Consider the following 14,605-nt stretch of genomic DNA (forward strand, 5'->3'; position numbering starts at 1 on the left):
CTTGAACGAACTTTTAAAGGAGTTCGGCGAAGAAGCCGGCTAATAGAGTTATGTCTGCAGGTATGCTGATGGGTCGTCCCATGGAGGAGATGCCCGGGTCTTCGGGTGATCTTCAACCAGAGCTCTCACAACTGCACGAGCAAGTTCCACAGGTGATGCAGGGTATTGCCCAAGCCTTGTGGCCATCCACGTCCCTGCCAAGAGGCATGGGTGAGCTTATAGAGAATCTCAAGGGAGCGCGGCGACGCTTCTGATTATGGAATATATCAGCCTGCCGACAAGGTGCAAGGGAAGCCTGGGCCATGGTGAAGACGCGATATACCAAAGCTGACCCAAACCACATGGCCGAGGTCGGACCTGTGGGGCCCGATGGGAAAGAGATCCCCGTCAGTTTAGTGTATGACCAAGTAGAATTAGCCGCAAAGTATTCCCAACAGGATTTTAGGCTAGACAGCCTGTTGGATGGTATAGAAGAAGAATTTAATCAGTCTTAGAGACTGTGTACTTCAAGTGACATATGTAATGTCCCTAGCCGGATTGTAAATCATTTGTCATGGCAGACCTTTTCGCTTCGACCTCTGGACCCGATAGTCCGGAGTGTATCTGAATACCCGCTCGGTTATGTAAAAACCGGGGTATGCATGGAAACCAGGCATAGGGGTCATAAGTGCTTGAACAGACAAGTACCCAACTAGCTATGTTATATTACATGGGTAGTAAGAAACATCTTCTAGGGAGAATAGTTCCGTTAAGGGTTCCTTTCCCTGGGTACGCATGCCCTAATGTGCATGTCCGAACTGCGAAAAGAGACGCAGGCTATAAACATCTAGGGGCATGTGTTAAATTAAATAAAAGTCATATTTTATTCACCGACCAAATATTCCCTTAAGAACGCTAGCTTTCGGCTTCACCCAGTCTGAGGTACACATCCGGCTGACCCGGCAGTAACAATCGCAGAGGTGCTCCCCTTATGCCCTAGCCGAATTAACGGGAACATAGGGCGTAAATACAAGAGCCAGGCAACCCAACTTGGCCAAAACTTAAGTCATATCGATGCATATAATGGCGAAAAAGGTACATGTGGAAGAATAACACATGTGTGGGACATAAAGCCCAGAAAAATAGTTAGATTTAGCTTCTGTATAAGAAGCCCCCAGGTATAATGAGCGCGGTTAGCGCGTCAAGATTGTGTAACCAAGCACAAGTCTAGCCTTTTAGGGCCTTGAGTAGAATAAAAGGAGAGAAAGAGAGAAAAGACAGATATGCAAAAGATTGACGGAGGTAAGGATACGAACATAGAGTCCGACACTAGGCATAGAATCTTCGGAGTCTGGCTGCGTTCCATGGGTTTGGCTCGAGTCGATTGTCTGATGCCCGCAGACGGTACGCTCCACCGGTCAGAACCTGGTCAATAATGAAGGGACCTTCCCATTTGGGCTTGACCTTGTTCTTTTTATTCTCCGACAGGCGTAGAACTAATTCGCCAACATTATAGGTTTTGGCCCGCACTTCTCTGCTTTGATACCTTCGAGCCTGTTGCTGATAGAATGTGGAACGGGCTTTTGCCACGGCGCGCTCCTCCTCCAGGGCGTCCAAACTGTCCTGCCGATCGATCTCGGCCTCTTTTTCTTCGTACATGCGCACTCGAGGTGAGTCATGAATTATGTCGCAAGGTAGAACCGCCTCTGCGCCGTACACCATAAAAAACGGTGTGTATCCGATAGTGCGATTCGGCGTGGTCCGCAGCCCCCATAGTACGGAGTCGAGCTCCTCTACCCAGTGCATGTTTGATTCCTTTAAGGACCGCACTAAGCTGGGTTTAATGCCGCTCATGATAAGACCATTTGCTTGCTCGACTTGACCGTTAGTTTGCGAGTGATAGACAGAAGCGTAATCGAGCTTGATGCCCATGTTGCTGCACCAAAGTTTCACCTCGTTGGCTGTAAAGTTCGTTCCGTTGTCAGTGATGATGCTGTGGGGGATGCCATAACGGTGTACAACCCTGGATATGAAGTCTATCACCGGTCTGGATTCAACCGTTTTGACAGGTTTGGCTTCTATCCATTTGGTGAATTTATCCACCATGACCAGTAAGTATTTTTTCTTATGGGTTCCCCCTTTAAGGGGTCCGACCATATCAAGCCCCCCAGACCGCAAAGGGCCAAGTAATGGGGATTGTTTGGAGAGCGGTAGGCGGCATATGGCTTTGGTTTGCAAAAAGCTGGCAACCGACACAATGTTGGACCAGATGCTGCGCATCTGCTTGGGCCGTCGGCCAATAGAAACCTGTATGGAAGGCCTTACTTACAAGGGCCCGGGCTGCGGCGTGATGGCCGCCGAGTCCAGCGTGGATTTCTGCCAAAAGCTTTTGCCCTTCCTCTTCGGAGATGCACCTTTGAAGGACTCCGGTAGTGCTCTTCTTATAAAGTTCTCCCTCGTGGACCTTGTAGGCTTTAGATCGCCGCACTATGCAGCGTGCCTCATTTTGGTCCTCGGGTAGTTCCTGCCTGGTTAGGTAGGCCAGGAATGGTTCTATCCACAGGGCGATGACGGCCATTATCACGTGGGCTAAAGGTGTTATTTCGATGGCAGAGCCTCTGATTGTGTCAGAGTGTTCGGTATCTGGTGTTGTGGCCGGGTCCGGATTATTGTTACCGGTGTCCCCCTCCCATACCACGGATGGCTTAAACAGTTTTTCCAGGAAGATGTTGGGTGGAATAGGGTCACGTTTAGCGCCGATACGAGCGAGGATATCCGCCGCCTGATTGTTTTCCCGAGCCACATGGTGGAATTCAAGCCCCTCGAACCGAGTTGACATTTTGAGGACGGCGTTGCGATATGCCGCCATGTTCGGATCCTTGGCATCGAAGTCTCCATTTATTTGAGATATTGCGAGGTTTGAATCCCCACGCACGTCCAGGCGTTGAATGCCCATGGAAACTGCCATCCGGAGACCGTGTAATAGGGCCTGGTATTCGGCTGCGTTATTGGAGTCTGTGTATAGTATTTGGAGTACGTATTGCATTGTATCTCAAGTGGGGGACGTCAGGACGACGCCAGCCCCCAGACCAGCTAGCATTTTAGAGTCGTCGAAGTGCATGATCCAATTAGAGTACACGTCGTACTCTTTAGGGAGTTCGGCTTCTGTCCATTTGGCGATGAAATTGGCCAGTACTTGCGACTTAATGGCTCGCCGTGGTTTATATGTTATGTCGAACGGGAGGAGCTCGATAGCCCATTTGGCAATCCGGCCCGTGGCATCGCGGTTGTTTATTATGTCGTTGAGTGGTACTTCAGAGGCCACCGTAATTGAACACTCTTGAAAGTAGTGTCATAATTTCTGGGCTACCATGAATACCGTGTATGCTATCTTTTGATAATGTGGGTATCGTGATTTGCATGGAGTGAGGACAGTGGACACATAATATACCGGCTTTTGAAGTGGGAATTTATGTCCGTCCGTCTCTCGTTCGACGACGAGCACTGCGCTTACAACTTGGTGAGTTGTCGCTATATATAACAACATTGGTTCGCCGACATTTGGCGCGGCCAAGATTGGGTTGGTGGCCAGGATGGCTTTTATTTCTTCCAATCCGGCTGTGGCTGCGTCCGTCCACTCGAAGTGTCCGGTGCGCCGAAGAAGGCGATAAAGGGGGAGTGCCTTTTCTCCTAATCGAGAGATAAAGCGGCTTAAGGCCGCCACACATCCAGTTACTTCTGGATTTGCTTGAGGTCAGTTGGGATAGCCAACTGCGATAGAGCCCGGATCTTAGCTGGATTTGCTTCAATTCCTCTACTGGAGACGATAAAGCCCGGGAGCTTTCCGGCGGGTACACCGAAAACACATTTTTCCGGATTGAGCTTAATGTCGTATGTTCGGAGATTGTCAAACGTGAGCCTCAAGTCATCTATTAAGGAGTCGACGTGCCTGCTTTTAACGACCACGTCGTCGATGTATGCCTCCACTGTTTTGCCAATCTGCTTTTCCAGACATGTCTGAATCATGCGCTGATACGTTGCGCCGACGTTTTTGAGCCCGAAGGGCATTGTGTTAAAACAGAAGGGGCCGTATGGAGTGATGAATTCCGTTGCGGCTTGATCGGACTCCACCATCTTAATTTGGTGGTAACCGGAGTATGCGTCGAGGAAGCATAATGAGTCGTGTCCTGTGGTAGCGTCGATAATTTGATCGATGCGAGGGAGGGGGAAGGGATCCTTTGGGCACGCCTTATTAAGGTCCTTGAAGTCGACGCATAGGCGCCAGGATTTGTCCTTCTTTGGCACCATCACCAGGTTTGCTAGCCAGTCTGAATGCTTTATTTCTCTAATGAATCCGGCCTCCAGTAACTTGGCTAGCTCCTCTCCCATGGCTTGTTGCTTAGGTTCGGAGAAACGCCGAAGAGTCTGCTTAACCGGCTTGAATCCTTTTAGAATATTAAGGCTATGCTCGGCTAGCCTGCGTGGGATTCCTGTCATGTCTGAAGGATGCCAGGAGAATATGTCCCAATTCTCGCGCAGGAACTCCCATAGTGCGGCGTCTACGATGGGGTTTAACTGTGCCCCGATGGATGCTGTTTTTGTGGGGTCCGTTGGATGGACTTGGAATTTGACTATTTCATCCGCTGGTTTAAAGGAGGTGGACTTGGATCTTTTGTCTAGTATCACGTCGTCCCTGTCCACTATGGAGTGCAGCGCGGTTAACTCCTCCGCCACAAGGGCTTCGGATAATGCCTCGAGGCCAGTGCGGCTATTTTGTTCTCGGCGTGGAGTGCTATGTTCGGATCACTAGCTAGAGTGATGATTCCATTGGGTCCAGGCATTTTGAGCTTCATGTACCCGTAATGGGGTATGGCTTGAAAAATTGTGAATGCCGCCCGCCCTAGAAGGGCGTGGTATCCGCTACTGAACAGGGCCACTTGGAATGTGATTTCTTCGGACCTGTAATTCTCCGGAGTGCTGAATACCACATCTAGTGTGATTTTCCCAGCGCAACGTGCCTCCCGACTAGGGATGATTCCTCGAAAGGTCGTGCTGCTTTGCTCAATACGGTTGCTGTCTATTTCCATTTTTTGAAGAGTTTCCTCATAAATGAGGTTTAATCCGCTGCCGCCGTCCATGAGCACTTTAGTGAGCCGAAAGCCATCCACAATTGGACTGAGGACTAAAGCGGCTGGTGCTCGGGCTGTTCGGAATTTAGGTTCGTCACTGGCATTGAAGGTGATAGCCTTGTCGCTCCATGGATTTATTGCTGCCACGTGGTAGACTTCGGCAAGGCTGCGGAGTGCTCGCTTACACCTATTATTTGAGGCGAATGTCTCAAAGACTGTCAATACTGTATTGTTATCCACGGGAAGGTGCTCTGAGGTATTTTGGATGAGGAGATCCTCACCGCTCTTGGCCACCTGCCGGAGTACCCAACATGCTCTAAGGCCGTGTGTTGATATGGTATCCGCTATACTATGAATTTTGCAGGGCCCGTTAAGCCATCCCTCCAATACGGTTCCATGCCCTGTAGTGGGCTTTTGCTTCTTTGTAATTGAGTCGGGCGACTTATGAGAGTGCACCCTTTTAGTTCAGACTGGGTGTTTTGTCAGAGCCGGATTATCCCAAAATTTTGTTTGGGTTTTCCAGGTGCTTTCCATCGCACAATACTTCCGTACTATGGCCGCCAAGTCAGCGAAGTGTGCTATGTCACGGTGACTTATGGCGTTGAGGATTCCCTTGTCTGTGCAATTGTTGCAAAAGAACGAAATTGCGTCTTCCTCGCGATAGTCCTTGACCTTGTTCATTACAAGGAGGAATCTGGCCCAATAGTGATGTACTGTCTCTTGGGGCGCTTGCCTAATGTGGGAAAGATCATTTGTATCTAGGTGGGTGGGTGGATTTAAGTCCAAACCTTGACCCAATCTGAGACCCCGGGGCAGGGGAGTTTCCGATCTTGGAAGTTCGGGATCCGGGATGTTGCCCCGCAGGTTCGGTATGCAGCCTAATTCTAGGTTCAGGGTTAGGGCGATGTCCTCCCGTGAGCGGGTATCCAGCTCGGAGAGCTCGGGAATCCGGACATAGTCCGTCCTCAGGATAGAGGGAGAATCGCCGCATCATATGAAAGATGCAACCAATATCACTCTGCCAAGTTCAAACTATATGGCGTTTCAACAAATTAGAAGAAGTACATGCTAGAAATCATATGCAAGACACAACCAATATCACAGTGGCAACTTAAAGGTGCCTTATCATAAGTGACTGATGCGGGATATGCAAGAATAGTAGTCTGATGTAAAAACAGGAACACATGTCATATTCACAAGCATTATGTGTAAAGTAAGCGGATGCAATTCAACAAAGTTAGAAGCAATACAAGCTACACATCATACGCAACATGCAACCACATATAATAGTGCCAAGTTAGAGCAAACACCTGTGATGGTGGAGTAGGGGAGATGTGCTCATCATGTACATAGCTACGTTGACTGTCTAGCCTTGCGTTGTCTTGCGAATCTTGTTGGGAGGGTGGTGGAGTAGAATCTGTAGAGAACCTCCGTTTCAGTTGCTCGGAAGGACCACCATCATCCAATGCCTTGCCAATTTCCTTCAGCTTTATTGATTTTGCATTGTGAGGTCATACCGACAAGAAAAAGGAATATCATTCACCCTTCAGAACTCATTCATGCATGATACTGATGAACACTACTCTGATGAAAAGCAAAGTCATGATACGAGGATGGAATATGTACGAAAAAATGGACGGCTTGACATATTCACACCTATGATGTGGTAACTAAGCAGAAGGCACTTCAACAAATTAGAAACACTACAAGACACCATATGGAAGGTGCAATCAATATCACTCTAACAAGTTAAAACTGTCTCGTCATAGGTAGCGTTCATCAAACTAGAAGCAATACATGCTAGAAATCATATTCAAGACGCAAACCAATATCACACTGCCAACTTAAAGGTGTCCCATCATAAGTGACTGATGCAGGATACACAAGAAGAGTAGTATCATGTAAGAACATGGTGTGATAGACATATATAGTATGTACCAAAAACAGGAAAGCGTGTCATATTCACATGTATCATGTGTAAGCTAAGCAGATGCAATTTACACTAATTAGGAGCAATACAAGCTAGACACCATATGCAACATGCAACCAGATATCACACTGCCAAGTTAGAGCAAGCACCTTGGATGGTGGAGTAGGGGAGCGGAGACTTGGACCTTGTAATGCACTATCAGTACAAGGAGAATCGGTACATATGCTCTGTTTACGTTGTTGCAGAGGACCACCATCATCGCCTTCCTTACTCTTTTCCTTCCTCTTTCTTGATTTTTCCTTGTCAAGTCAAACCCACAAGAAAAAGGAATAAAATTTGCTCTTCAGAACTCATTGATGCATGATACTGACGAACACTACTTTCATGTAAGGCAGCTGCATGATAGGAGGATGGAATATGTATGAAAAACAGGACGGCGTGACATATTGACATGTATGATGTATAAAGTGTAAACTAAGCACAAGGTGCTTGAACTTGTTAGAATCAATGCAAGCTAGAAACCATATGAAAGATGAAACCAATATCACTCTGCCAAATTAAAAGGGTGCCCTAACAAATGTATTTGACCAAATTAGAAGCAATACATGGCAACAAGTTAGAAATAATATGCAACGAATAAAGGTGACTCATCGTAAGTGATTGATGCAGGATACAGAAGAGAGGTAGTTTCATGTAAGAACAAGGTTAACACATAGATGTAGTGTGTACCAAAAAATAGGAAGGCATGTCATATTCACAGGTATAGTGTGTAAACTAAGCAGATGCAATTTACCCTAATTAGAAGCATTACAAGCTAGACACCGTATGCAACATGCAACCACATATCACACTGCGAAGTTAGAGCAAGCACCTGTGATGGTGGTGTAGGGGAAGTGCGGTCTTCAGGTACAGAGCTACGTTCAATATCTTCATTTAGGCTTGTTGTTTCTTGAGAATCATGTGGAGAGGATGAAATTGCATTATTTATAAGAGTATTGCGTCTCATATTAACCCACGTGCGTGACTGTCTCATCATAAGCGATAGACGCAGGATACACAAGAACCGTAGTTTGATGTAAGAACATGGTGTGATAGGCAGATGTAGTATGTACCAAAAACAGGAAGGCGTGTCATATTCACATGTATAATGTGTAAGCTAAGGAGATGAAATTTAACAAATTAGGAGCATTGATGAGGGATACACAAGAAAAGTAGTTTGATGTAAGAACATGGTTAATAGAAAGACGTAGTATGTACCAAAAACAGGAAGGCATGTCATATTCACAGGTATAATGTGTTAACTAAGCAGATGCAATTTACCCTAATTAGAAGCATTACAAGGTAGACACCATATGCAACATGCAACCACATATCACACTGCCAAGTAAGAGCAAGCACCTGCAATGGTGGTGTGGGGGAATTGCGGTGATCAACTAGAGAGCTATGTTGACTATCTTCATTTAGCCTTGCTGTTTCTTGAGAATCATGTGGGGAGGATGACACTGCACTCTTTAAACGAGTAGGGCGTCTCACAGTAACCCACTCGGGTGTCTGTCTCATCATAAGTGATTGACGAGGGATACAAAAGAGCATTAGTTTGATGTACGAACATGGTTAATAGACATATGTAGTATGTACCAAAAACAGGAAGGCATGTCATTATCAAAGGTATAATGTGTAAAGTAAGCAGATGCAATTTAACCAAATTGGAAGCAATACAAGCTAGACACCATATGCAACATGCAACCACATTTGATGGCGCGAAGTTAAAGCAAGCACCTGGGATGGTTGTGTGTGGCAATTGAGATCGTCAACTGCAGTGCTACGTTTACTATCTCCAACTGCTGACACTGCACCCATTAGAGCGCTGAAACGCTTAGTGCTTATCTTCGAATTACACTGCAGCGACTTTTGTATTTTCTTTTCTGCATTCATCAACACTGCATCAGAGTCTGAAATACCCGTGCATAAAAAAACAATAGTGTGAGTATGGGTGAAGTGTGTGCACAATTAGTACAGTGTAAAGGTAGCAGATAGCAGGTCGGTGAGAAATAAATGACGGGAGACATATGATAGCTCTACAACATGCATGGCACACTAAATTACTACCGGATTCTATGAAAATAACAGTCGACTGAAAGCAAATAGGTCAGTCCATTTTTTTGCACTGTCCGATGTACAAAGAACGGGCAGATCGCCTTCATCTACCTCCAGCCAGTCAGTGTTGACGAACTTCCTCGAAACACCAGCGACCACTGGCCCAGTATTCCTCCCCTTCCTGCGCCCTCCCCTCGACCTCACCCCACTTCCATGACTGGCACCGCCCCCCGGCCATCCATTCAAGCCCCGCCGACCTCCAGATCGGGCGCAAGCAGCTCCTGCGCCCCACACCCCTATGATAGACACCGATGCGCCGCTTCCCCGGGGAACATGCGGACTAAGTGCTCCGCACGCCTAAGCGGGTGCTGCTTCTTTTAATTGCGGTTCGACTGACCCTGAATTGAAATCCAGGCGGGCTACTGACCTCTAGCAAAGGTGAAATAGTAAAAGGGAGGAAACCTTGTGCATTTAGTATCACGCGGAAGATGCAGTAAGAAGTGCTCAACTAGTTTCTTTCATGGGATGAATACGGTGTGAGCGGAGACGTAAGATTTGCACGAATAAGGGAAGAGGAGTACCTCTTTCTACTGGCAGTGCTGTGTCCTCCTTCTATTTTTCCGACGATCTTCTTGTTGTTCGCCGGAAACCAGAAGTTGTGGAGGACGGTGCAACCTTGGACGAAACCATGGCCAAGTTGTTGAGTGTGGTGCGGTGGCCGTCTGTCGGCAGCCGGGAAGCAGATCCATGGCGGCAAACAACGGCGTAGCGGGAACTGCTCCGGTGCGGTGGACGATTGTGACAGTGGAGCCACAACAGTGAGGCGCAGGACGGCGTGGTCGGAGTGGTTCTGGTACGGCGCACGTCGGCGTCAGCGTCGGCATCGTGGAGGCAGCTCTGCCTCGGCTTCAGCTGCTAAGTCCTTGAGGGCGTTGCAGTTGCGGTTGCGTTGGACGACGACATCGGGGTACCGGCTCCGGCGTGATGGAGGAGGGCGGTGGTGGATTGGCCGCTATGGGGTGGAGGATGGAGGAGGCTGGGGTTTCGCGACTGGTGGAGAGGGCGTTTTTGCGCCCACGGAGTATGAATGGGGAAATGGAGGGAGGCGGGGAACTAAAGGGGAACAATGTTTCGGTTTGAGACGCGCTTGTTTGAAATTTGGGGAAAGTTACAAACTTTGCCCCCATCTAAAATTTCGGTCATATTGCGGGTTGGGGGTAGGACAGTCATGTCAGGTGTCCCAAATGTGGGCGGGATAGATTTTGGCTGAGCGCATGGGTAGGCGCCCACGGCGTATGAATGCTTCTCGGAGGTGGTTGAGACTGGCGTCTTGGTGAAGTTACAAACCTACGCCGGTTTAAACCTTTGGACATCGGGCTGATAGGCTACACGGGCCAGAGTCAGGACAGTAATTTCTTACCACCAAAACATTAGTCTCGCGCGGTTTCGGGTGACCAGAGGCCTATTTGGCGCTTCGTTCAATATTTGGGAGCAGAAGCATTAACGTTTTCGGTTCTCTTGAATTGAACTTTCAGGATTTGTCAAACTTCACAAATCTTTACTCTTGAAAATCCTAAAGCTATGATTATTTTCGAATGGAGGGGGTACATTTGAATATACATTGTACACGAGTATATATTAAAAATATGCAACTTACCTCAGTTCATGCATGGTTCCAGATATAATCTCCTTGGTTGCAAAAAAAGTTAGATATGCGTATGAATATATATAGCATGTTCAAACTCACAACAAAGATTGATGCCCCCTTTTACATCTGATTTACAAATGCCATTATCTCGGGTTCAAATAGATGAATGCACTTCCTATGAATTCGAATCTTTGAAACCCCCTTTATGTTGAATTCGACATGTATTCTATTTCGTAGCTAGCAATTTGGAATGTATCCATGCAAGTGAAAAATGTATAAAGTGCCTCACACTAACAACATGGAGTGCACTAATTAATGTTTATATATGAATTGCAAAAGCATCCATTGCCTGTATTTCAAACCACTCTCACTCTATGGATCGATAATATGAAATAAACACATGCACATGCTAGAATTCAATAGAGTATGGGTGTCTGATAGACCGATTTTCGTCCATACGCAATTTGCAAAAGTCATGATCTCATCCAAAAATAATAATACCATTTATATTTTAATTTAATGCGTAGAACCGCCTTTTACACGTAGATGCACTATGCCTCGCCCCGTTCTCCCAAACGCGTTATATCTCTCTCTATCTAATGCATAAGTGCACACACTTTATATGCATCGGCATTTCTCTTTCACACATGCTCACAATCTCTCTCAGGGTGTCGGGGTGTCTCACACACATGCTCTCTCTATTTCTCTCTCTCTCTCTCTCTCTCTCTCTCTTTCTGACTACTATGTACCACTCTTTTCACTAATCTCAGTTGGAAAACACTATTTCTCTCACATGCATATATAGACATGCACGGTCTCTACTAGCCCTCTATACACACATATATGTGCCTACGTGTCTCCCGCACGCACATTATCTTTAGGCCTCTCTCGCACACATTGCCCCCCTGACACACCTCTCTCTTAGTAGTTGGCAGATATGATTTCATCATATCATTCGGTAGGATATCCCTGGCTGTTAGGCTGGATGGTAATACGAGGCAAAGTTTTACCCTAGTTCGGATCGGACCCTTGCAGTTGAAGAAAGAGCCTACTCTTGGTACTGTATATTAGTGATAGGGGTGTGTACAAAGTACACGTGAATACTAGGCATTGTGCGTGTGTGTATACTATTGACGAACTAGCCCCCAAGCTTGTATAACACACTAAGGGCCTAGGGTTACAAATCATATATAGTCGGCTTATCACTAGTGGGGATAGAGTCCTCCGCGACTCTGGTAGCTTCGTGTTGTACGCCGAGTCCTCCACATGGGTCTTCGTATAACACGTCTCAGTCCAACCTATATGTGGCGCAGGATGGAACCGACCCATGAGTCTTCATGCTGACCCACCACAACTAGAAATGATGTGCCCACCACACCACACACGCAATCAGCCACTAAGAAAATAAGCATATACAAGTACAACGGTATCTAGCTCACAATACGTCTCCATATTTTGTTGATGACACTGACGGACTTTGCATTTGACGCGTGCTCCGTATTTTCTTAACGACACTTACGGTCATTGTATTTGAAGCGAAAGCACAATATGGTCACTGGACTTCAGAATAAGCTCATCACGGTTACCACATACATTTTGTCGTGCTAACCAACATGTGGTTGGATGGTTAGAGGACAGTGGTTTCTCGAGCCAACCAAGGTTAAAGTCCCGGTGCTCGCATTTATCTTGTGTTAATTTCAGTATTTTCCGGCGATGTACGTTCAGTGGGAGGAGACGTTCCACTCGACTACGAGGCACCTATGGTGACTTCGTAAAATCTCAAGATCATATATGCTGGCCCACTCTCTCGAAGGTGCTCATAGGAGTAGGGTTCGCGTGTGTGCGCTTATAGCGGTGAGTGCTTGCGCGTATATATGAGCCCTTGCGTCTGTACCATGTTAAACAAATACAAATCATGATTATACGGCCACTGGCTCACCCGTACAACACCGTATTTTGTTGATGACACAATCAATTGACCAGTCAAACGTTCCACGCGGCGCAACTAGTGTTGCAGCATCGGGGCGCGTAACCGTGGTGCCCACCTGTCAGCCCGTATATGAAAGAAAGAAATGGTAGTTTGAGTCTGTATTGTGTTAATAAAATAGGAGTACATTTTAGGGTGATCATACGGTCACTGGCTCACCATACAGCTCCGTAATTTGTTGATAACACGATCAATTGACCAATCAAACGGTCCACATTCAGCAGCGCACATTACCATAGGGCCCACCCATCAGCGCGTATATGAAGGACAAAAATGGTAATAAATTAGTGGTCGGTGGGTATTCGAAGTCGTGAGACCTCTGGTTGGTAGTCACCGATGGTTGGGGGGCGTTCATTGGGCGGTGGGGTGGGGATCCCCGGAGAAAAAGCTCAGCGGGGGGGGGAGGGGGGGGGCTAGAGGGATGACCGGTGCAGCGGCGGACCGGCAGGGGAGTGGTTTCGGGGAGGGCGGGCCGGCCGCGGGCGGCGGGGCTGGCGGTTCGGCCGGTGGTGGCTGGCGGCCTAGGGGGGTGGAGTTTGATGATAAACTGGAGGCCCTTGATTTCGTATCCAACGGCTGGAAAATCTAATGACCAGAGATGAAAAAGTCAGTCGACTGACGTGTAGCCTCACCCCGCACGTACACATGCACGCACGCATGTAGGCGTGCAACACTGACACGTACACACGCACACATGCTGGCGTGCAACACTGACACGTACACATGCACTCACGAACACACGCACGTACGCACCCATGCATGCAACACTAAAACGTACCCTTGCACGCACGAAACACTCGCACGCCTGCATGCACACAACACACAACGCAAGGCACACGCTCAACCTATACATGCATTCACCCTTTGTTAAGGACATGGATTGTTATGGGTATTAATCAATCTTATCTGTGATAAGCAGAACATTGATGTTTGCAGCGGTCTTTATGAATCACAATGTATCGAATGGGCTATCAACATAGTAGGCTTATCTACATGAAAAAGATGACGTCACACTCAATGAACAATCATCGGTTTATGAAATGCCTGCTTCTGACCGCCCTGGCCCTCCAAAGGTTCCTCTGCTGTGCGCTGCCTGCATTGGGTCACTGACATGCAGGCCATGCACCCAAAGAGCCCACACATCAGTGGAAGAACGGCGCGGTGTCCTAGGTCAGAGTCGAGGGCGCCACTCGCGGCACGCCCGGCTGAACACGCCTTCGTGCCGCATTCAAACGCCTCCATGAAACCCGCCCGTGTGGAAGCCGAGAAACCCACTCTGGACACACGTCCGTTCATGACCGGGCCGACGTTAAACGCAACGCCAGCCAAGCTCCTCCCGTCCGCCGTCTATTTAATCTCCTATTTAAACGAGGCCAAACGCCGGCCAAGAATCACACACCTCCACCGCTCCCCTATCTCCTCCACCATTTTGTCCACTCTTACAATGGCTTACGAAGAGTAGTTATTCCGCATCCAAGCCGGCTGGGTAGCTCGCCGGATACGAGCTATGCAGCTCGCTGATCCACCTCCCCCCCTCGCCCGGCGGAGCCAATTGCTGCCCCAAGCTGGCGCGCGGTTCAGCAACTCGCCGCTCCAGGCCAGCTCGACGAGGAGCGGCGCACGGGCATCGTTGCTGCCGTCCACACCGCCGCCTCGTACCGCGTCTCCCGTTTTTGTGGCCGAGACTCCCATGCCGGCGGCCGCGCCATGCAAGCAGCGACAGAAGCCGGGTGCGTGGAGAGTGACGAGTCGGTGGCCAGCGCTTCCGCGTCCGCCGCCATCATCGAGGAGAAGTAGAACACGGGAGGCCGCCGCCGCTTGGGTCCCATGAAGGC

The sequence above is a fragment of the Triticum aestivum genome, chromosome 3A (genome assembly GCF_018294505.1).
Source record: "Triticum aestivum cultivar Chinese Spring chromosome 3A, IWGSC CS RefSeq v2.1, whole genome shotgun sequence".
Lineage (NCBI taxonomy): Eukaryota > Viridiplantae > Streptophyta > Magnoliopsida > Poales > Poaceae > Triticum > Triticum aestivum.